Below are 21,768 nucleotides of genomic sequence, written 5' to 3'. Positions count from 1 at the left end.
CCTTTCTGCAAATGGCAATTGCTCCGAAGTTTCCTTTGGCATATACCTGGATTTTACTCCAGATTCCTGAGAATTTTACTTGGGGTTCATATTTTAAAATATATGTTCCATTTGGCATTCATGTATATATTTTATGTATGAATTTATTGAAAATATTAAATGTTACTGGTCTACTTAAAGATATTTTTATACATTTTTATGCATAGCTTTCATTGCATGTGGTATTTTCATGAGTACAAACAGTATGTATATATATTACATACCACATGAAAAATTCCTTTTGCACGTACAATCTTTACACATGTCTTGTATATAGAATTGTTTTCCTGTTTCCTCTAAAACGTGGACTTTATGTACTATTGTATCTTCCATACCTAAAATGGGGCCTGGCACATAGTAGATACTCAATAAATATTTATTGAATAAGTAACCCCTTGACTACAATTTGCTTTATTGTTAGCTGCTATTAACACTTTATTTCCACATGATTAATAAGTAACTTTTGTACAGTTCCTGCAAGCATAGAACGTCAGGTAGCAATTTTATTCCAAAAAACTATTCTTACTTTTCTGCACCATTCCTCACTTTCTAGGGGGTTTCCCTCTGTGCTCCTTTATGAGGCTTCACTTCTGGGTTCTAAACAATCTTTCCAGAACTTGCCCCTTCAAGGGCCTGATGGTGCTGATTTGATTTATCCTGGCTTCTTTGATGCTGTACGTTATTTATTTGTACTGAACATCTTTCTTGGTACTGAACATCTCCAGTGAGGGAGAATTCCCTCATATAGTGAACCATCCTTTCAAACAAATGTATTTCCTATACTAACTATAATGGCTTTTAGATTTGATGGATTTTGATTTTCATATGGAAGAGAGAAAAGCTTTGCCTTTGGAAGATTTTAAGGGTTCTGAGATTCTGCTCTGGATTACAGAAAGGCGTAGCCTTGAAAAATTGGTGGTAACCTTAGAAGCTTAAGTGAGACTAAGACAGTGGATGTAGAAAGATGTTTTACTCAGGTTCAATTAATGCACTTGTATCTGTAGAGCGAGCAACTGTCAGGCCCAATGATGGGCTATTTTTCTGTTCGTCCGGACTGTGGGAAATGAGCCAAGAAATGTCAGCAGTACCCTTGCTGACCAGAAACCTACAATCTACTGAAGGGGCCGAGCAGGTGCTGGCTAGAAATATTCTAGCCTCTTGCCACAAGGTATGGTCGTAAGACCAGCAGCACCAAGCCTCACTCTCTGGCCACTGAATTGGAATCTTCATTTTAAATGAAATGTAGATAGTTTTTGAGTGTCCATTGGATGTTTGAGAAGCACTGGTCAAGAGCAGTGGTTCTCAATCTTTTTAAATCACAGACTGATTTTTAAATCTCATGGGACTTATAAGCACTCTTGTCAGGAAAACACGCACAGAGAGTTACACATAAACTGTTTCCCATTCAATTTTGGGGTTCCCCTGAACACCAATCTATTGGTGAGGAAGTCCTCTATAAAAGCCTCAGGTCACTGAGCCAGAAGAGCCATTCAGTGTCAACCAGAAAAGTTGGGGGAGGAATCTTACAGGAGGCAGAGCTTAAATTAAGCTTTGAAATAAAGGAGAAATTGAATAGGAACAGGAGTGAAGAAGGACATTTCAGGTGGAAGGAATGCATAGGTAAACAGGCCCAGAAACTGAAACAGCAAATATTCATTTTTACGTACAGTAAAGAGACTATAGTTTGATAGCAGACTTTCCTTGCAATTTATTATCATTGCTTGAACCTCCAAGAAATGAAGCTGGAGTGTGAACTCAGTGGTCTTTCCACTTCAGGGGCACCAGGAACCCTATGACATGTGGTTTTATGTAAGACCTCATTTCCAATTACTAGTTTTCTCTCTCATTCACTCTGACATGGCCACAAAGCTGTCAGGTTCTTTCCAGGAACTCCAACAGTGCCTGGGGCTCTCCATCTGCCAGACTACTTCATCCCCTTGATAACCAAAAAAAAAAAAAAAAAAAAAAAGAATCAATTAAGGTCTTTATTCAAATGAGACTTCAGGGGTGAGACTATTCCTCTCAAATAGCGGCCCCTCCCACCTTCCATTTCCCAGCTTAAAGTTTGAAGACTTTCTTCCTTACCTGACATTACATTTATTTATAGATTCATTTGTGGCCTGTTTCCTCTAAAATGTGGACTTTGTGTATTATTGTATGTTCCATACCTAAAATGGGGCCTCGCACGTAGTAGGTACTCAATAAATATTTTATGAATAAGTAACCCCTTGATTAAACCAGCAATGAGTGTAAAAGCTGTGTTCACAAACTCCACAGCTACAGAAATATTAATGTATTAAACATTACTGAAATATACCACATGTATGCTGAGACTAAATTTTCAACCACTTTTCTTTAGTCTAGCTGAACAAGAAATACTAAACACGTGGAACATTTTAAGTTCTAAAACGCAAACATTTTAAAGTAAGGCTTACAAAAAATGTCTTTATAGTCCATGTATAATGCATAACTATTTGTCTTCTGGCAAAGCTGAAACACTCATGTGTACTCAGCTGGGTTTTTCCTCCAAAATGCCACATTCAGACTGAATTTGTGTGTGCATGTTCTCGATTATCCCCCTAAGTTAGATTTAAGGAAAAAATATAAGAGAATCTGGAAGATTAGAACATTTTGAACAAGAATGTCTTTGTAGCTGGAGGATTCCCCTCCTTGCTACCCAATTAGAATTTCACCACTCCTGGAAATAAATTTAACCAGTGCTAATGAATTTGGTTGAACAATTGCCAAAAGCTAAGATATTTTCTAAGCAGTGACTTCCTTGTAAATAAAGAACTTCAGACCACATCTTGGTTAGGAGATTTCAGTTTCACCTAATCAAATGCGACAGGAAATGGTGCACTTTGAGACTATGAGCATGCAGACAGCAGGCCTAGCATATCGCAGGTTAGCCAGTAACTCGCAGTTACCACCAAATCCAAGGACCCTTTGGCATTTGAATTAGCTTTAGAACTCTGGCAGCACCAATTGTATTTGTGGATAAGACCTTTAAATATAGATGTATAGTCAATCCTGATTGTTGACTGGAAACCAGTGACCAAAAATACATTACTTTATATAGCGTTCCATGCTTTAAAAAACCCATTGCGTTCATCTCATTTCTTGTTTGTCTTAGATTGTCCATGTTTGGTAGATAAGGCCCTTTTGAGTGATTTGCTCTTTGTTTCTTTCTGGAAGGGATTTGAGGCAACTTAAAATGCTTATAATGAGTCCTTCTTATTGTATTCTTTGTGTCCTGTTCTTTCTTTAGATACCTGTATGTCCATCGCCTTAGCTTTTTTCGGCCTCTGCTAAATGTTAGCTCCCCAGAGGCCTTCCAATACAACCTATATAATGGCCCTTTTATCTCTTTACCCCCTTTATTCTTCCTAACATTTATCAGGCACCATATTGAATATTTATTTCTTTATTATCTCCTCCACCCCGTACCACTAGAAAGTAAGCTCTGAAGGCGAAAACTCTGTGTATTTTACTCACTGCTACACCTCAACAACTCGATCAGTGCTTGGCACATAGAAAGGACTTAATAAATATTCATTAAAAAAATGAATGAATGAACGAAGTACTTAGTATAAATACCTGGCACATGATAATTATTTGTTGAATACTACAATGCTGTAATGAATGAACTAGAGGAAGGTCTGTGATTCATTCAAGGTCATGCAGATAGTGATAACTTGGTTTATATAGATTTCAATCTCTACTAATTCTTTCTCTGAAACTTCTTCATTTGTATACCTGGTAGCACATCCAGACAGCTGTATTGTCCAGTTTCTTTGTTCATCCTCTTTAGTACCTGTCAAAATGAACATTATAGAGCTATGACAGTGATTATAAGATGAGCAGGAAGTGTGATTATTTCAGTTAACGTTCTGGGTTTAAAGAGAAACAAGATGAAGGAAACAAGAGGGGAAGAGAGAGGTCTGCAATGATAACCCCATATCTTCTGCTCCCTTACATGCATTCATACACATACAGAAGGACATGTACCTATATAGCTCTTCCCAATACATGCACGAAGCATACTCGCATCCTACAGGTACATGTATTCACTGTCTCTGCCTTTCTTATGTCTTCTTTATCGTGTCACCCAGTGTCAGAAGTCCGTGTGCATGAAGGATAGACCATCTTAATTTGAACTCACACAAAGAAACCAGGAAATGTGCTGTGGGGGACACCTAGGACTGTCTTTACATTTACTTCATAGAGAACATTCCATAGGGATGTTTGAAAACCACATCTGACAATAGCTTCCTACTCTTAAGGCCCCAAGGTCAGTTAAACTCAAGGCCAGATCTTTTGCTGCCCCTCACCCTGCCAATGTACCAGACTCTGGAACACACCTCTCCCTCCAGGCGTAGTGGATACTCCAAAGCCCATTTATTAGCCTTTGTTGTCAATTCTCTAGAAATAATGGTTGTGGCATTTTCCTCAAGAAGAATAGTAGATAGGTGGGTTTGCGGCCTTGAGAGTGCTTTGAGCTGCCTGACTACTGACTGGACAGGTTGGAGCAGGAGGGAAGGAGAGCCATTTCACACATTCAACATATATTTATTTAGTGCCCACTCTGTGCCAAGGAATTGGGCCAATAATGTTGGCATTTCTCCTGGGCTGACCTATATTTCTCTCATCTTTCCAAACCTGCTTTACTGAACATGGAAAAAGGCCTTCATCTTAACGCCCCAGAGACACTGAGGTACCCCTGACTATGGTCTGGCTAATTGAGCAGGAGGACATGTTAAGCAAATTAGGGACCCACACAAGAGTCAACACTTGGTAACCCTCAGCTTTGCACTTTCACCCAGAAATTCTGTGAGATTTATACAAATGAACACTGAATGCTGAGCTTCTTCAAAGATAAGCGTGGTCTCCTTTGTGACCCAGTATTAAAATCTCTGTTCCTAGAGTGGTCTAAGACTTCCTTTTTGGTTTGTGAAGTCCTAACTTTATCAGTTGTTTTCTGTTGTAGGTCTCTCTAGAAAGCAAAGAATTTTGCACATTCATTCCATTATGTTGTAAATCACATTGGCGTGAACTGCACAAATTGTGCTAGTGAACATGACCTAACATTCTTATCGTCACTCATCTTACATTTGTTGAACACCAGAGTGTAAGGCACTGTAGCTAATACTCTAAAAGATGCAGAGAAATACGCTTCCTACATTTAAGCAGTTTAAAATTTGTAAAGATCATAAAACAAGCACACAAGTATTATTACAGGACAGTACATGATAAATGTCATCAACTCCATGGTGTTTTTCAAATGCCAAGTAGGAATACAGCTCCTGATATGTTATCTATCTAAATTGAGACCATCTGGATTATTTGGGATGGATGGTCCAGTAAGAGTGATATTTCGCTGTACATGAGTGGTTTTGAAGTTTTTCCCTTTTTAAGTGGAATCACAGGAAGAACCCTGATCTGATGAATGGTACAGGCAAAAGCACAGCTGTTCTGGCTGACCTGTAGTGGGGATTCCTTCCCCTCCTATGCCTCTCCCCTTTCATCAACGAGTTTCTTGAAATTCCTCCCTGGTGACCACAGGCTCTGAGGAACACAGTTGAAACCATGGTGAGATGATCAATAAGTAGAGAGCTGGCTTCCGGTTAGGGTGATCAGGATTGCCTGATGGAAGAGGCGGCATTTGAAGTAGGCCTTGGGATAGGGCGATCATTGGACGTTTTGTTGTATAGGGTGGGGCCATGTGGTCTGAGTGCACCTATACTAGGCACAGGTCTTCACAGCCCAGTAAACAGCCTCCATAGAGGGTGTCAGTGAGGACAAGCACTTGATTAGTGAGGCCTTGGGATAGGGCGATCATTGGACGTTTTGTTGTATAGGGTGGGGCCATGTGGTCTGAGTGCACCTATACTAGGCACAGGTCTTCACAGCCCAGTAAACGGCCTCCATAGAGGGTGTCAGTGAGGACAAGCACTTGATTAGTGAGGCCTTGGGATAGGGCGATCATTGGACGTTTTGTTGTATAGGGTGGGGCCATGTGGTCTGAGTGCACCTATACTAGGCACAGGTCTTCACAGCCCAGTAAACGGCCTCCATAGAGGGTGTCAGTGAGGACAAGCACTTGATTAGTGAGTTTCATGGTGGTGGAGGATCTCCAGCCTCCCCTGACCTTCTCTTTCTTCCTCACTCCTCCCCTTCCTCCTCTCTCTCCCATTAAGAGGGATTTTTTTGTTGTCCATTTGTCAGCTCAGAGCCCCAGCTCCTCTGGATATTCGTTCTTTGCCAGCAGCAGCACTTACAGTGGGTTCTGGTATTTATTTCTTTAGCAGTGGACCCCAGAAGCACACACCCATATCACAGCAACAATGGGTAAACACTGCTATCCTCAGAGAACGCTGTGCTTTCTTTGAAGGGGGGCAGGCTTAGCAGGGAGGATACACTCAGGAGCTATAGAACCAGGGAACTAGAACCCTAGTTCTTTAGCATAGCATTCTAGCTAATCAAAGTTTTATACCACCTTGGAGTATAGTTAACATTGCTTTGGAGGTGGGCTGCCTACTCTGAGGTTCATACTGTCCTGAAATAGCCAAATATAAGGATTAAGATGGAGGAATGTCCAAGTCTGAGACAACATTCTCTTCCTTAATTGCTTTATTATCCCTTGTCAGGCTAATGATCTAGTTAGCTATAAAGGAAATCAGGATTTATTGAAAACCCAAAGATTTATACACCCAGATTTATAAATATGTGACGGTTGTGCAGAAAATTCAATTCAATTAAAAAATATATTTGTTGGTTAGGGGGCAGAGTGAAAGAGGTGAAGGGATTAAGAAGTACAAATTGGTAGTTACATAATGGTCATGGGGATGTAAAGTAAAGCATAAGGAATGGTATGGTAATAGCTATGTATAATGCCAGGGGGCTGCTGGCTTAGTCAAGGGGATCACTTCTTAAATTATATAAATGTCTAACCACTATGCTGTACACCTGAAATTAATGTAAAATAATATTGAATGTCAATTGTAATTGAAAATTAAAAAAATAAATGTATAGATCGTTTATAACATGATAAATTACATATATGTATATTTTTTCCTTCATTTTTTAGAGTGATCTTTGGTTCACAACAAAAAGTACAGAGTTTCCACATACCCTCTGCCCTCCTATCGTAAACAACACACACACAGCCTCCCCTACTATCAACATCCTACACCAGAATGTGTGTAGGATATTGTACCAGAATGGTACATTTGTTACAATAAGTGAGCCTACATTGACACAGAATCACCCAAAGTCTATAGTTTGTTAGGGTTCACTCTTGGTGGTGTACATTCTGTGAGTTTAGATAAATGTATGACATGTGACCATCACTATAGTATCATACAAATAGTTTCACTGCTTCCAGAATCTTCTGTGCTTCCAGCTGGAAGCCCTTCTCTCTTATTCCTGGCAACCACTGATCTTTTCAATAGTTTTGCCTTTTCCAGAATGTCATATAGTTGGAAACATACAGTGTGTAGCCTTTTCAAATTGGCTTCTTTCACTTAGTAATAAGCATTTAAGTTTCCTCCATGTCTTTTCACCGCTTGATAGCTTATTCCCTTTTAGCACTGAATAATATTCCATTGTCTAGATGTACCATAGTTTATTCATTTATCTACTGAATAGTTGTTGAGGTTTTACTCTGAATAAAGCATCAAGCTGTATACAATTAGGAGGTATAATAAGACACAGCTTATAAAACAAGACATAGTTCAGTTGTTCAAGAAGCTTATACTCCAGTAGGGCCTTCTGTTAAGTGGTAGACTGGAGCAAAAGCCTTACAAGGAAAGAGAGATTCCAACTGGTAAAATTTTAGGCTTCTTGAAGAGAAAACATATGAGGAGGGATTAGAAAAATGGGTAGGATTCCAACATTGGAAGGAATTGTATCCCCTCGAAATTCATATGTTAATGTTCTGATCCTCAAAACCTCAGAATGTGACTGTTTTTGGAGAGAATAGAGGTAAATTTAAAGGAGATCGTGTGTGTGGACCCTAATCCAATATGACTAGAGTCTTTACAAAGTTATCTTGGAATGTATCTTGAAAGTGGGTATGAAGATTAAGTGAAACAGTTCTTATGAATGTGACTGGCTTATTATCAAACCTCAAAAAGTATGTTCAGATCATTCTTCTTATCCCCCAGGGATAGTCTTATCTGTGTCCCTTAAATCTGCTACAATTCCTGTCACAGAGTTCGTGTGCAACAAATATGTGTTGACTGAATGAAGCATCAGGAGTGGCCTAAGAGAAACAATAGCACACAAAGCTGGACAAAGAAAAAGGGAAACAGAAGATAACACATGGATAAGGGGGGATCTGTAAATGTTAAATGCTCAGGCAAGTAGAAAGATTTGAACAATGTTAAATGGCAGTAAAAGGGAAAGAGGACTCCCCCCACCTCCAGGGGTCACATGGGACCACATAACAGGTGCACTTGACATGACTTGCAAAGCATGAAGTACAAGACAGGTGTTCAGGAGCCCTTTGCAGCCTCATCTTACTAGGATTTGAAGAAGGAAAGTTTGTCCCAAGCATTCGGAGAGGCTGATGTTGCTCAGACCTCAAGAACCAAGGAGGTTACAGGGGAAGAGACTGAGGGCAGTCTCAGGTGGCACCAGTGAAAATAGACCCAACAATAAAGACTAGCAAGGTGGAGAGTTTTAAGCACGTATTTTTATTCTCATGCTTTGATGTCTTGGGGCCTTGCTGATACTGGAAGGGACTGTCCCTCCCAGGGTCAGCTAATTTCCAGAGAGAGCAAAGCAATCAACCCAAAGCCCGTACCCCAACTACCTCCTTCTCCCATTCAGGAGGATGTCTTTTCATTTTGTTGATGGTTTCCTTTGCTGTGAAAAAAATTTTTGATTTGATGTAGTCCCATTTGTTTATTTTTCTTTTGTTTCCCTTGCCTGAAGAGATATATCAGTAAAAGTATTACTAAAGAGTTTATTCCTATGTTTTTTTTCTAGGAATTTTATGATTTCAGGTCTTACATTTAAGTCTTTAATCTATTCTGAGTTTATTCTTGTATATGGTGTAAGAAGGTGGTCCAGTTTTTTTTGCATATATCTGTCCAGTTTTCCCGGTAGTATTTATTGAATAGACTGTCTTTACTCTAATGTAAATTCTTGCTTCCTTTGCAATAGATAAACTGACCATATAGACATGGATTTACTTCTGTAGAATGAAATTCTATTCCATTCTACACCAAATTTCTGATATGACCCCAAAAAGGTACACCTCTTTTCCTATAACCTGAGTTGTTTCAAAGCTGTTCTCAATGCCAGTGACTCTGAATTTTTGTTTAGTTTTTAAGTTTACTCCCCATCTCTGACAAACTTTAAATATTTTAAAAAGAGTTAAACAGCAATGAGATATTATTATTCACCTATTAGAGTGGTTAAAATAATCCCCCTTAAAAAGAAAAAAAACTGATAATACTATTTGCTGGCAAGAATGTGAAGCAACAGGAACTCTCATTGAATTGCTGGTATGAATTCAAAATGGTAACAGCCACTTTGGAAAACAGTTTGGTGGTTTCTTATAAAGTTAAACTTAGACCTAGCAACCGAAGTATTCATCCAACAGAGTTGAAACTTATGTCCACACAAAAACCAGTGTGAGGATGTTTATAGTAGTTTTATTCATAATTGCGAAGAACTAGGAGCAACCTTCAATTGGTAAATGGCTAAATAAACTGTGGTACATTCATGCAACAGACTGAGATATCAAACCACACAAAGACATGGATGAATCTTCAGTGCATGTTGCTAAATGAAAGAAGCCAATCTTACAAGGCTACACACTATATAATTCCATTTGTATGACATCTCGGAAAAGGCAAAACTCTTATAGAGATGGTAAATAGATTACTGGTTGCCAGGGACTTGGGTGAGAGAAGAGTTGAATAGGTAAACCTATTTTTTTTAGTGTGGTGAAACTATTCTCTATGTTGGTGTAAAAATGGTAGATGAATGACATTACACACTTGCCAAAACCAAGAAAAGTTTACAGACAAAGGGTGACCCTCCATTCTGAATATTTTAAAAATCCTTTAGAAAGTTGTAGGATCCCAGAATGGAATGCAAAATATGACAAAAGAATCTAACTGTATTCTAAATTCATGAACAATCTCATTGATGGAAGTGGAGGAAAAGTGCTGACCTAAGTAAATTTGGAAATAAATGAAGTCTGTAAAATTAAAGACAAAAGGAATTGTACATAAGCATTCTAGTTTATAAAGTTAGTTTCTACAAGGTTATGGGCTAACAATTTTGTAAGCACTCTATAGTACATTGGAATTGAACAATTAAGTAATGAATGACTGATGGTGGGAGCCAGATTTGTCACTGTAGGGGAGAGACAATAGACAAGCGAGGGGAGAAGGCTAGAATGATCCATGTGATAGTAGGTTAGAGTCGGAGACATCAGTATGAACCCATACTTAGCTTAATATAGATAAATATAGTTTTTAGATAGATCTATTTATAAATGTATGTGTACATACATGGGTTAATATGCACATATGTGTATTCTTCCTATGTCATCTGAGAGGGCCAGAAGCAACAGCACCCCAGAAGTATCCAGCACATCCAGATCCTGGTCTCTAGTACCATTCTCCAGTAAAAGAACCAGGGCTCCATGGAGAAATACCTGATTCTAGGACTGGGTAGGATTAGGACAGGAAATATACAAGATGAGCCTGAACATCTTGTAGTTCTAGAAAGTAAGGAGGTCCTCAACAGCACCCCACAATGACTAGAGTATTTTAAACAACGCAGGAGCCAACTGAAAAAGCTCTCAATGGCCAAAGGTGGAACAGTCTGAGCAACAAAACAAAGTAGTATTGGGTTTTAACCCAAAGCACACAATAAATATCCATGAATCAGTACTGGTATAAATAAATGATTGAACAAATCAATACATGGGGGACAAAGCAAATCTCCCCTGCAGAAGAATTCCAAATAACTTATGTAAACAGTTCTCTGTCAAAGACGTAGAGTATAACACCCCACTCCTTAACTGCGGGCTGCATAGAGTGACTTCCTTTCAAAGAATATAATATAGAAAGTTAGGGGAAAGGTAACTTTACAGTGGAGAAACCTAACAAACACTACCTCAGCCAGGTGATCAAGGTCAACATCAGAATCATAGATCACGTTGATAGCATGCAGACATGAGAGGTTGTGATGAGAAGGACATTTTACCGCTGAGATCCTCCTCCCCCAAATTCAGAGCCATGTTCTAATCATGGGAAAAACATCAGACAATTCCTAATTAAGGGACATTCTACAAAATATTTGACCAGTACTCCTCAAAACTGCCAAGGTCATCAAAACCAAGGAAAGCCTTAGAAAGTGACACAGTGAAGAAGAGCCTAAGGAGCCATGACAGTGAAATGTAATGTCCTATGCTATAGTCTATATTGCTATACACCTTCAGTATACAAAACACTGCTGGCTTTGGAACACGGTTTGGAAATGGATGACTTGAGAGATTCCTGGTGAACCTGAACTCTTAGGTAGCAATAAATAGGTGAGTGGATACCTTGAAGTGTTGACAGGAAACTCCTGTTCACTTTTGCCCTGCACTGGCAGGTGTACGTCTAGCAGTCTTTGGAACCTTCTAGAAATGCTGTAGACTTTATTGCCCATCACCACTAGGAAGGTGGGCAGCAGGGACTTTCTGAAGTCTTCTCTGAAGGTCTCTGGTGGCCACAACTGTCTGAAGGAAGTGCAGGATGACAGGGAAAGTGACGTCTCTGCACAGCAAGTAGTGGAAGGACTATGTCTTGGCTTAAATAGTGACCCTGGCACCACTTCCCTTCTTCTTCCCCTACACAAGTCTATGTTTTCTGTTCATTCAACACATATTTAGAAAATGGTTAACATGTGTAAGACCTGTGCTAGAAAGTGTGAGTAACACAAAGTTGAATTAGACATGAAATTTTCTGACCTTTCTTTAAGAAACTCATAATCTAATAGAGAAGATAACATTTGCATAAATAATGCAACAAGGTAGAGAGTGATCTTTGGAAAATAGTATTACTAACTAGTTAGGAGAATTATTACATTTTTTTCCTTCTGCCTGGTGAAACCTATAAGATGACATGAGCTGACTTGAGTGTCAGTTATATTTCTGGTTTAAGCTCTCATCATGTCTCCCCTGGATCTTTCATCTATGTACCCCCTCCCCAGATCCAGTTAGTCATCAATCAGATAGATTGGAGCACCTCACGTGGCTTCGCATAGCCATCAGGATAAAATAAAAAGCACTTAGCTGGCTAAAAAATAAAACAACAACAGAAAAACTGTAGTGCCCTGGCCCTTGTCTACTTCTTCAGGCTTATCTTCTAAATCGCCCTCAGATTCCAAACATACTGAGTTATTGGTGGTATTCAAAACTGCGCTATTCTTTCACCAATCTGTGTGGGCATTGCTGTCTCCTCTTTCTAGAATGTGCTTCTCCCTTATCTGACTACCATCTCCTCATCCTTCAGGGCTCACCTCTCCTGTGAGGAAGTGAGGCCCTGTCTGCTGGGCTACTGTCCCTTCTCGGTATTATTGCAGCTCCTTGCCCATTGCTCCATCCCATTTCTTATATCCTAGAATGTACTCCTCCTTCACATACTCTTACTCACCCTTCAAGGCTCCACTTTGGTAGTCCTCCACCCTTTAGTCAGAGTTAATCTTACCACTATTTATCCCTCTATTCTAGTCTTGAGTTGCATCTGACTTGTGTTTTGTCTTTTTTCACTTGATTGTTAACCATTTCAGCATCGGCAGTTTATCTCCCTCGTTTATTTTACCACCATGTCTGGCACCAGACCTGTTGATTAAGTTAATTGGCTTTTCTGTGGTTACCTAGCTCTCTAGGCAACCACCACACATCTCAAGGCAGGTGCAGAAGCTGCCCAGTTGGCCCCATTTCTGAACATCTAACAGGAAGACTGTGCCAGTCTTATGTGACTTAATAAGCCACAAACAACCAGGAAATGGAACGTATAGCGTGCTTATTTCTCCTCTCTAGATACCTGTTGTGCAATTATGAGCAAACAGAGGGAAGAAATCCAGACCAGAATCTGAAATGTAAAAAACTACTTGTCAACTGCACCATTGTTTTCTGCTGGAGCTAGCAGAGCAGCCTTGCTACACATTCCTGGGACGTGAATAATATCAGTTGTGATTACACTTCAGTATCTCATCCATCACCAGCCTGTGAACATTGAGTATAACCTAATTAGGAAATGTGGAGGTCCCTTTGCTGGGGTTGAGTGCTGGGGAAGCACAGGTTTACATGCCTCTCCCGAGATGGGGACTCATTGAGGCACACACGCAGGTTTGGGTCCCGCAGGGCTCCAGGGCAGACCTCACCAGTCTAGTTCACATTCCTCACATAATCACCAGTGAGCCAAGATCAGACACCTTGCATTCCATACTATATTACACTCCTCTGTAAATGCATTGCAAAAGAGATATGTCAGGTCTGAAGAACCAGTCATTTTCAAATGGATATTAAGGTATTAACTAAGTGATTAACTCTCTGCCTAACACATTTTTTTGTTTACTAGTTTTGCCTGGCCTCAAATAAGAACTCTGAATTTGTTGTCAGTTGGTTTCCCATCTTTCATGGACTTCTTCTAAGCTTGCTTGTCTTTTCCTACATGGCTTTTCAAATGCACTTAAGGGCTGCATTCTATCTTACTAAGTGCAGAGAGCAAAGGACAAAGGGTATCTGCAGGTTTAATTATGAAGGATGAGACAACATCCTTAAGATGCATTTACATGAGAGAAAATGTACAGGCTCTTCTTTGTACAAAAGTCTACTTCATCTGGATCCCCACTTGTCACGCGTGCACTTAAACTTGCTGCATTCATTATTCAATCCTCTGTCCATGCACTCATCTGACACTTGTTAGTGCCTGCTGTGTGCTGATCCACCCCCAAGGTGCCATGGCACCCAGCATTTACAGAATAACTGGTAGGAGCAAAGGGATCTGTGGCCACAAGGCCACAGTAAGAAGGGCCCACCCACTCTGGCAGTGAGCACCGGACAGAGATCCCACAGACTGAGCTAACTGATAAGTCAGCCTTAACTCTACTGGAAAATGTTTGTTTTGTCAAACCACCCTCTGCTGACTCCACATATATTCCTATAACCTATACTGTGCCCTCGTAATGTGTATGCCTCAGTGTCAGGCTCCAAGTTTCTTTTGCTGCGGGCATGAGGTCTCAGGGATGATTGTTAGAATTATTGATTTGTCTTGAATGACAATTAAACCACTTAGAGTGTCATGAGAGTTTGCCACCTATTTCCAAACTTCCTCTGTCCTTTTTTCATAGAACAGGGCTACCCTTGGATTCCCAATCTAGGTATCTAGTCTATCTTTTTATGATTTTCACTGCTGTGTCCTCTTCCCAAGAGATAGAACCTGGCTTTGGTAGAGACGCCATTAAATACTGAGGTGGTGAATACCACCCACTCTGTTCTGGCTCTGACCACGGGTGAGGACATCCTGCCACTTCTCCCTTCTGACTTGATGTTTGCCTGCATTATGTCTGGACATTACTTAATTCCCTTGATTGCCATGCCCTACCTGCTTGTTGGAATTTCTGTGGTCACCATAGCCCCAACCTGTCTCAGCAGCTCCACCCCTGCTCACAGCTAGTCCTGCTGCCATGCCTCACTGAAGAATCATGGAATTTGACAGGGAGGGTATTATCGGTTGTTACTACTCTGGCTTTATTGTAAGGGAAACTGAGGCTCAGAAGGATTAAGTGACTTGACCAACTAACTGTGTAATACACAACAGAGCCAGGCTTTATCCTAGGTCCCCGTCTCTAAATAGTTTACTCTTTGCCCAAATTCATGCTACTTATTCTAAAAATCTCAAGGGTGGTATTGAAACCTAGATGTGATAAAAAGGTGAAAATACACAATAATAAATGTTTTATTGTCATTATCATCAGCGAGGGGGCTTCCTCCACTTTGCAGCAATGCCTATCTTCCGATCTATCCAGGTCTTTGAAAAAGAAAATCTCCTGCTTCCTGCAATAGATGAAATTTGCATGTGCGTACGAAATTACAACAATGTCTACAGATGCCAGGTATGAACTAGTCATTTTCAAAGTTTATTTGTGGTTATTTACAATGGAGGCCTCATTTTTCCAAACAGAGAATGTTATAAGTGGTGGTTAGATTCTTGGGTTATCCACAAAGGCTGTTTGTTTGATTAATAATGCCCCTGGAGTACATTTCTAGTTCAGAAGGTAACTGAGGTAATGCATATATTATACCACTGCAACATAACCATCAGGTCCTGATCAATTAAGTAATGTTTATTTTGAGTCCTATAGAACTGTCTCCAGACAACAGTCGCTATTGGCTCTAGAGTGTGTAGGGGTGGTTGGGAAATTTCCTGGATTTTAATAGCTCAGAGAACTAGTTTGTCAGATGAGAAATGAGAAGATATTCTAAGAGAGCAGTCAAGAGGCTTGAAGAAAATATACAGATGTGGAGTAAGGAAAAGGCAGGAAAAGAGAAATTCCAGGAACAATAACAACAACAAAAAATGGTATGAGCAGAAGAATTGGAAAAAATCAGAGTTATCCGAGGATGAGAAGTAAAATCTGACAAGGAAATGGGAACTAAAAAAGGGACTTAGAAAGTGTGGACTTAGAAGGCTAGGGATTTATAATGTGAGAGGCAGAAGATGATTTTGGCAGAAGATAATTTTGAAAGGCTGTTGACAGAGCAAGCTCAGCTTTAGAAAAATGTATGAAAGAAAAGCTATACTAATAAAGCTCATGTAACTTAACCCTAACTAGGCGTAACCAATGGTCTGCCAGGTTAGCCATGGAGTCTCACTGGTGGGGGACAAGGTACAACCCAGAAGAAACACGGGGTCTGTGGACTGATGGAAAAAGGCCCTGCAGGGAAGCTAGACCCAGTAAAATAGAGAAAAAACAGTTCTGCAGAGAATGGCTTTGGTGGAATGTGCACCTCTCTGTTGTTTGTCTTTGCTCTATTTCCAACACTAGAATGGGAGGAAATCTTGACTAGAATAAGATTTGGTCCAAGAAAAAGAAAAGCAAGATAAAGAGTAGCAATTAAGTTAATGGCACTGTTATTCTTAAAGATGCCATAATGGGCTTCTTTGTTGGTTGGTTTGTTTGCAAAAATCTGGACAAAGTCTGGAATCAAAAGAATGGGAAAGAGAGATTAATATCTCCTTGTCAATCATGTAAAAATGCTATCTCCTTTGTGACCTGGGGCAAGCTCTGTAGATTGTGTATTCTTTAGGGAAATGTTTCTCTTCTTTAAAAGGGATTTTGACTGTACTTGCTCTGGGAGAGATGAGTGTGTGTGTGTGTGTGTGTGTGTGTGTGTGTGTGTGTGTGTGTGTGGTTTGGATGAAGGTTCAAACTATTCCAGATTGAACAACTCAGTCTTTGCGGGGACAGACTCCTGTGAACTATTATATCTCTTGGGTTGCCCTAATTGGAGGTGGAGGATCATATCTTAGGATAAGAACAACCCCCTTAAACAGAGGGATAAAGTTTCCTAGAGGACGGTAGATATTTGCAACACGATGGATGAAGAATGTTCTTTCTCTATTTCTACAGAGGGATGGAAGCAAAGATAGGAAACAGCGGATCCAATTTGAGGCTCCCTGTGAAAGATTTAACTTTTTTCATGGACCCTGGGATCAGTGATTTGTAGGGTCATTTTTAATATTAAAAATTATGATTACTTTTATCTCTTGTTGATGGAATGGGTGAATTAAGGCATGTGACAATAGAAGAAAATGTTACCTTCTGCTGAGGTCACTGTGCCAGCAGCAGAGTTCTAGGGAGATGTAAGTGGAAAACTAGCAGCGAGTAGCCAGAGGCCCAAGGTGGAACTGGCAGAGGCACGCCATTGTGCTAGATCTACTGCTTCAAGAACAGATGAGAACTGGAGTGACCTTTAATGGGGGAATTGCCCAATGGGATTACACAATCAAAGAATAGAGGGTTTTCTCATCTGTTCTTCCATGAAGATGTTGGAAGAGCAGATTTCTCAAGATCCTACGTAACTGAGTGTATGTGGCTGAAGCTTTCTCAGAAATGCTATATATGTATGTATTCTAGAAGGGTTGATGATGAATGGAGAAGGTGGGAGCCAGGAGGGATCCATTAGAGGACCCCTAACAGGAGCCAGTGGGAAAGCCACGTCCGGAAATTTTTCTACCTCATCAGTCACTATGGTGAGTGGAAAAAATGCATGTGTAAAGATGTAGGATTTTGGCAGGACTAGAAATTGCCATTTCTATTAGCCACTTACAGATATTATTTATTGTGTGTTGCTTCCTATTAATTAAACTTCTATTGAAATGATCTTGTGGTGAGAGAGTTGGCAAAAGAAACACAGTTCTTTATTTCATTACTAGGCAAGTTGGAGCTGTTGGCAGAATATTCCAACAAAAGTTGAATATTCTATGAAATTAATTATCTAGAGAACTTGTGGAAGGATTTGCTGTAGTGGGTGTTATATTGTGATGAGGAATTTTCAGTAGCTGTGGAGGTCTCAAAGGATTTATTTTTGAGATGGGATAGCTGAAGAAGTAAGAGTTAACAGTTTTGGGTTAGAGGAAACAGAGCCTGAGATAATGTCACTGAAAAATTAGAAGAAGGCTTTGGCTATGCTTCCAACCATATCACATAATGAGGCAGGAGACTTGGTGAGGGGAAAGACTGGGAATTTGACCTTAATTGTGTTCCATTTAAAACATTGATGTAAATTTCTGCTTGGATTTTGCTCCATCTATTTCTCTAGCCTTTGAAAATGGAGTATTTTGTCTTCACACATGCGTTCAATTCCATCAAAATCTTCTTTTCTTGTTGGGTAAAAGGGCAGGAACCTAATCCAGTCCCACAGATCCCATATCTGAGATGATGACTCATTACTTTGGGGACTTTGTCTTCATCTCTAGCACCCACTAACACCACTGTTCAAGTGGCTTTTATCTCACACCCTTTCTCTAATTCTACATCTCCATATGTCTGCAGGACAATGATATTTGAATGTGTTTATACATTGTATTTAATGTATTAAATAAACTTATGTAGTTCTTTTCTAAAATTCACCTTTCATAGTTTTTTTCATTACTTTCAAGAGAACCACTTGATTCCCCATTCAGCCCTGCTCTGTAGCTCTTTTCATCCTCTCAATAGTCTTTTATAGAGTGAACATTTTTAATTTTGATGAAGTCCAATTAATCAATTTTTTTCTTTTATGGATTGTGCTTTTGTAATCACGTCTAAGAACGCTTTCCTTAGCCCTAGTTCCCAAAGATTTTCTATGTTATTTTTTAAAAAATGAAAGTTATATAGTTTTACATTTGACATTTAAGTCGGTTGTCCATATTGAGTTAATTTTGTATCAGGTGTTTGGTATCAAGTTTCTTTCCTCCTTCTCCTTCTCCTTCTTCTTGCCTATGGGTATTTGATTCCTCCAGCATCATTTGTTGAAAAGGTTATCCTTCCTCCATTGAATGTCTTCATCAAAAATCAATCGGATGTATTTGTGTGAGTCCATTTCTGGGTTCTCTACTGTGTGCAATTGACCTAAGTGTCTGTTCCTTTACCAACACCACACAGTCTTGATTACTATAGCTATGATTAAATAGCTTGAAATCGGGTAGACTGGTACCTCCCATTTTACTCTTTTTTCAATGTTGCTTTGCTTCCCATATATACTGTAGAATAATCTTGTCTATATCTACAAAATAATTGCTGGGATTTTGATAGAAATTTTGTTGAACCTGCATATCAACTGGGGAGAAGTGATATCTGTATTACGTTGAGTCTCCCAATCCATGAACATGGTGTGTTTCTCCATTTATTTAAATCTTCCTTGATTTCTTTCATCAGCATTTTGTAGTCTTCAGCATATAAGTGCTATACATGGTTTGCTATATTTACACCAAAGTATATCACTTTTTTGAATAATTATGAATGGTATTGTAGTTTTAACTTCTGTCTTTCCAGGTTTTCCCTTTCCTGGTCCATTGGCAAAAAGAGCAGGTTTTGTTTGGGTCTTTTTTTTCATCTGTAGCCACTGGCATTTCTGAGATTGCTTGCTTCTTCAGCTCCAGGTCTGGGATATATGAGGTAAAAAGAAAACCCAGGGAACTCACCATTGTGTTATTCCTTGGGTCCCAAGATTCCTAGCTAGCCCCATAATCCCTGTTACATTTTTGTGCATAATTTTGGTAGACCTTAGGTTTTCAGCTATGTATATATTACATTATAGCGGAAACACCTGTATATTATACTTGAATCCTGCCCTTTAAGAATTTATAGTTTAGTGGGTTCTAAATTTCTCTCATATCTGACCTAGTACTACATGGTAAGTTAGGAGAAACAAAGGCAAATTTCTTGGTTGTGAAATATCTCCTCCATCTGCCTGTAATTAATACTTAAAGCTTCATGATTTGCACTATGTTCCAGTGCATTCTGTTCTTTCTCCTAATAAAACAGAATTATATGATGTCCCAGGAGGGTTAAAACACTAAACTGGTATTAAGAATTAATAACATAGTGTGAATTATTAAACCCTTTCCTGACACTTTGCTGCAAGTTGGGTATTTTTGACTGGTAGGATGCTAGAAAGATAGATACAGAGTGCAAAGAGGTAGGACTGGTCCAAGATAACAGGTATGATGAAGGCCTACAGATGGCTTACATTCAAGCCTGAGCCCTCTGCTTGTGACTGTGTGCCTTTGGTCAAGTTATTTAATCTTCTCATTAAGTAACTTAGTCTCTTCGTCTGTAAAATGGGTTTAAAATAGAAGCCATCTGTTTTAATTTTCTAGAGCTACTGTAACAAATTTCCACAAATTTGGCTTAAAACAACAGAAATTTATTCTTTCACAGTTCTGGAGATCAGAAGTCTGAAATCAAGGTGTCAGCAAGGCTATGCTTCTTCCATAAGTTCTAGAAGAGATTCTAATCCTTGTCTCTTCCAGCTTCTGGTGACGGAAAGCACTCTGTGACTTGTGACTATTCACTCTAGTCTCTGCCTTGGTCTTCACATGGTCTTCTTTCTGTCTGTATCTTCTCTTCTGTCTATAATAAGAGCACTTGTTATTGGATTTAGGGCCTACCCAAATAATCCAGGTTGATCTCATCTTGAGACCCTTCAATAATTACATCTGTAAAGACCTTTTTTTCCAAATAAGGTCATATTCACATTTTCCAGGGGCCTGTCTTTTGGGGGACCACTATTCAACCCACCACATCATCCCTTAGGATTATTATGAGGATAAGATCATTTCTGTAAAACTCTTGCTCTAATGTCAGACATAGTAGTAGGTGTTCAAGGTTAGATTTTATTATTATTATTATTATTATCATCATTATTATTATTCAGCAGGAGGGCACATGATGTTTGAAATTGGGTGGTATAAGGAGGTGAAAGGTGTAGGATGATGTTTTAGTTATTTATTATGGCATAACAACAGCACTCCCAAAGTTAGTGGCTTAACACAAGGCAATTTAACCCATGTTTCTGTGGGTTGCCTAGGTTTGCTGGTGGTTCTTCTAATCCATCTGTTATAGCTTAAGTCACTTAGTGATTCCATCCATCTTGAGGCTGGACCATCTGTCCAAGACAGTGTCTTATCTTCCAGGTCTCTCTCACATGGCCTCTTTTTATTCAGTGGTGAAGTCCAAATTTTGTTATGACATGGTTGTTGGGTTCCAAGAGAAAAAGCAGAAGCTTCCAGGGCTCCTGCACACACCCAAGGGCTGGAAGTATCTCAGCATCACTTCTGTCAAATTCTATCAGTCAAAGCAAGTAATAGGCTATCCCAGATTTCAAGGGATAGGTAAATAGATTCTACTTCAAGATGGGAAGAACAGCAAGAACGTATCCCCATCCCAGGGAAAGAATGGAAGAAGGAATTGATTTGCAGATTGTCACACAGTTATCCCTAAAGACTAATTTTAACTTGATAGGTTTGTTTTGTGCCAGACCTTCATGCTTACCAGCTGTTCTCATATCCTAGCTTAGATCCTGTAGTTCAGTCAAGGAAATGAGCTTACTGTTTTCTCAATAGAGCTTTTATCTTCTTGCTTTTCCTCATGTCATTCTTTAATCAAAAATACTATTTTCCTGACTCTTAAGCCATTCATGTTCAATGAGTCTCTACCTTAATGACAAACCTTAACTTCTGTAGCTGATTCTCATTAAATTCACCCAGTTCTGACCTTCCCTTTTTTCTCTCTGAGTTCTCTAGAATTTAGGTATTCAGTTTGTGTTTAATTAATTTACATTTGCTGTAAGATTTTTTTTGAAACTCTGTATTGCCATATATTACAGATGTGTATAATCATATCAGATTGTATATTCACAGGGATATGGGATATCCTAGCTTTGCCTCTTCCCAAATCACCAGTTATTTTGCACAAGCCAGATTCTGTAGTTCAGAAGAGAGTGTTTCTGAGTGAAATTGAATTTGAGGCATTTCAAGGAGTTACAGCATATTGAAACAGCAGGGAGATCAAGAATGCTAGATAAATAGGATATAAATATTTAGTACATGTTCTATTGTTGAATGAGTAAATGAATGCCTACATGCCTGAAGGCCACTAGGACTTGGCAAATCCATTTTCAGTGGAAATTATTCTGGTGCATCAAATATTTATTAAGCGCCTAATATG

At 39.3% G+C, this 21,768-nt stretch overlaps 1 protein-coding gene across 1 annotated transcript in view; it reads left to right on the top strand.

Moving 5' to 3' along the window:
• Nucleotides 1-17,186: 17,186 nt before the first annotated feature.
• RMDN2 (regulator of microtubule dynamics 2) overlaps nt 17,187-21,768 on the top strand; it is a 243,637-nt gene continuing 239,055 nt past the window's right edge. The window contains exon 1 of the mRNA XM_081068408.1: nt 17,187-17,309. The gene's annotated coding sequence lies outside the window, so the exon portion shown is untranslated. The remainder of the gene's footprint in view (nt 17,310-21,768) is intronic.

This window comes from Rhinolophus hipposideros (assembly GCF_964194185.1).
Source record: "Rhinolophus hipposideros genome assembly, chromosome: 12".
NCBI lineage: Eukaryota > Metazoa > Chordata > Mammalia > Chiroptera > Rhinolophidae > Rhinolophus > Rhinolophus hipposideros.
The sequence above is the reverse complement of the archived record's forward strand: the minus strand, read 5'-3'. Positions and strand labels throughout refer to the sequence as shown.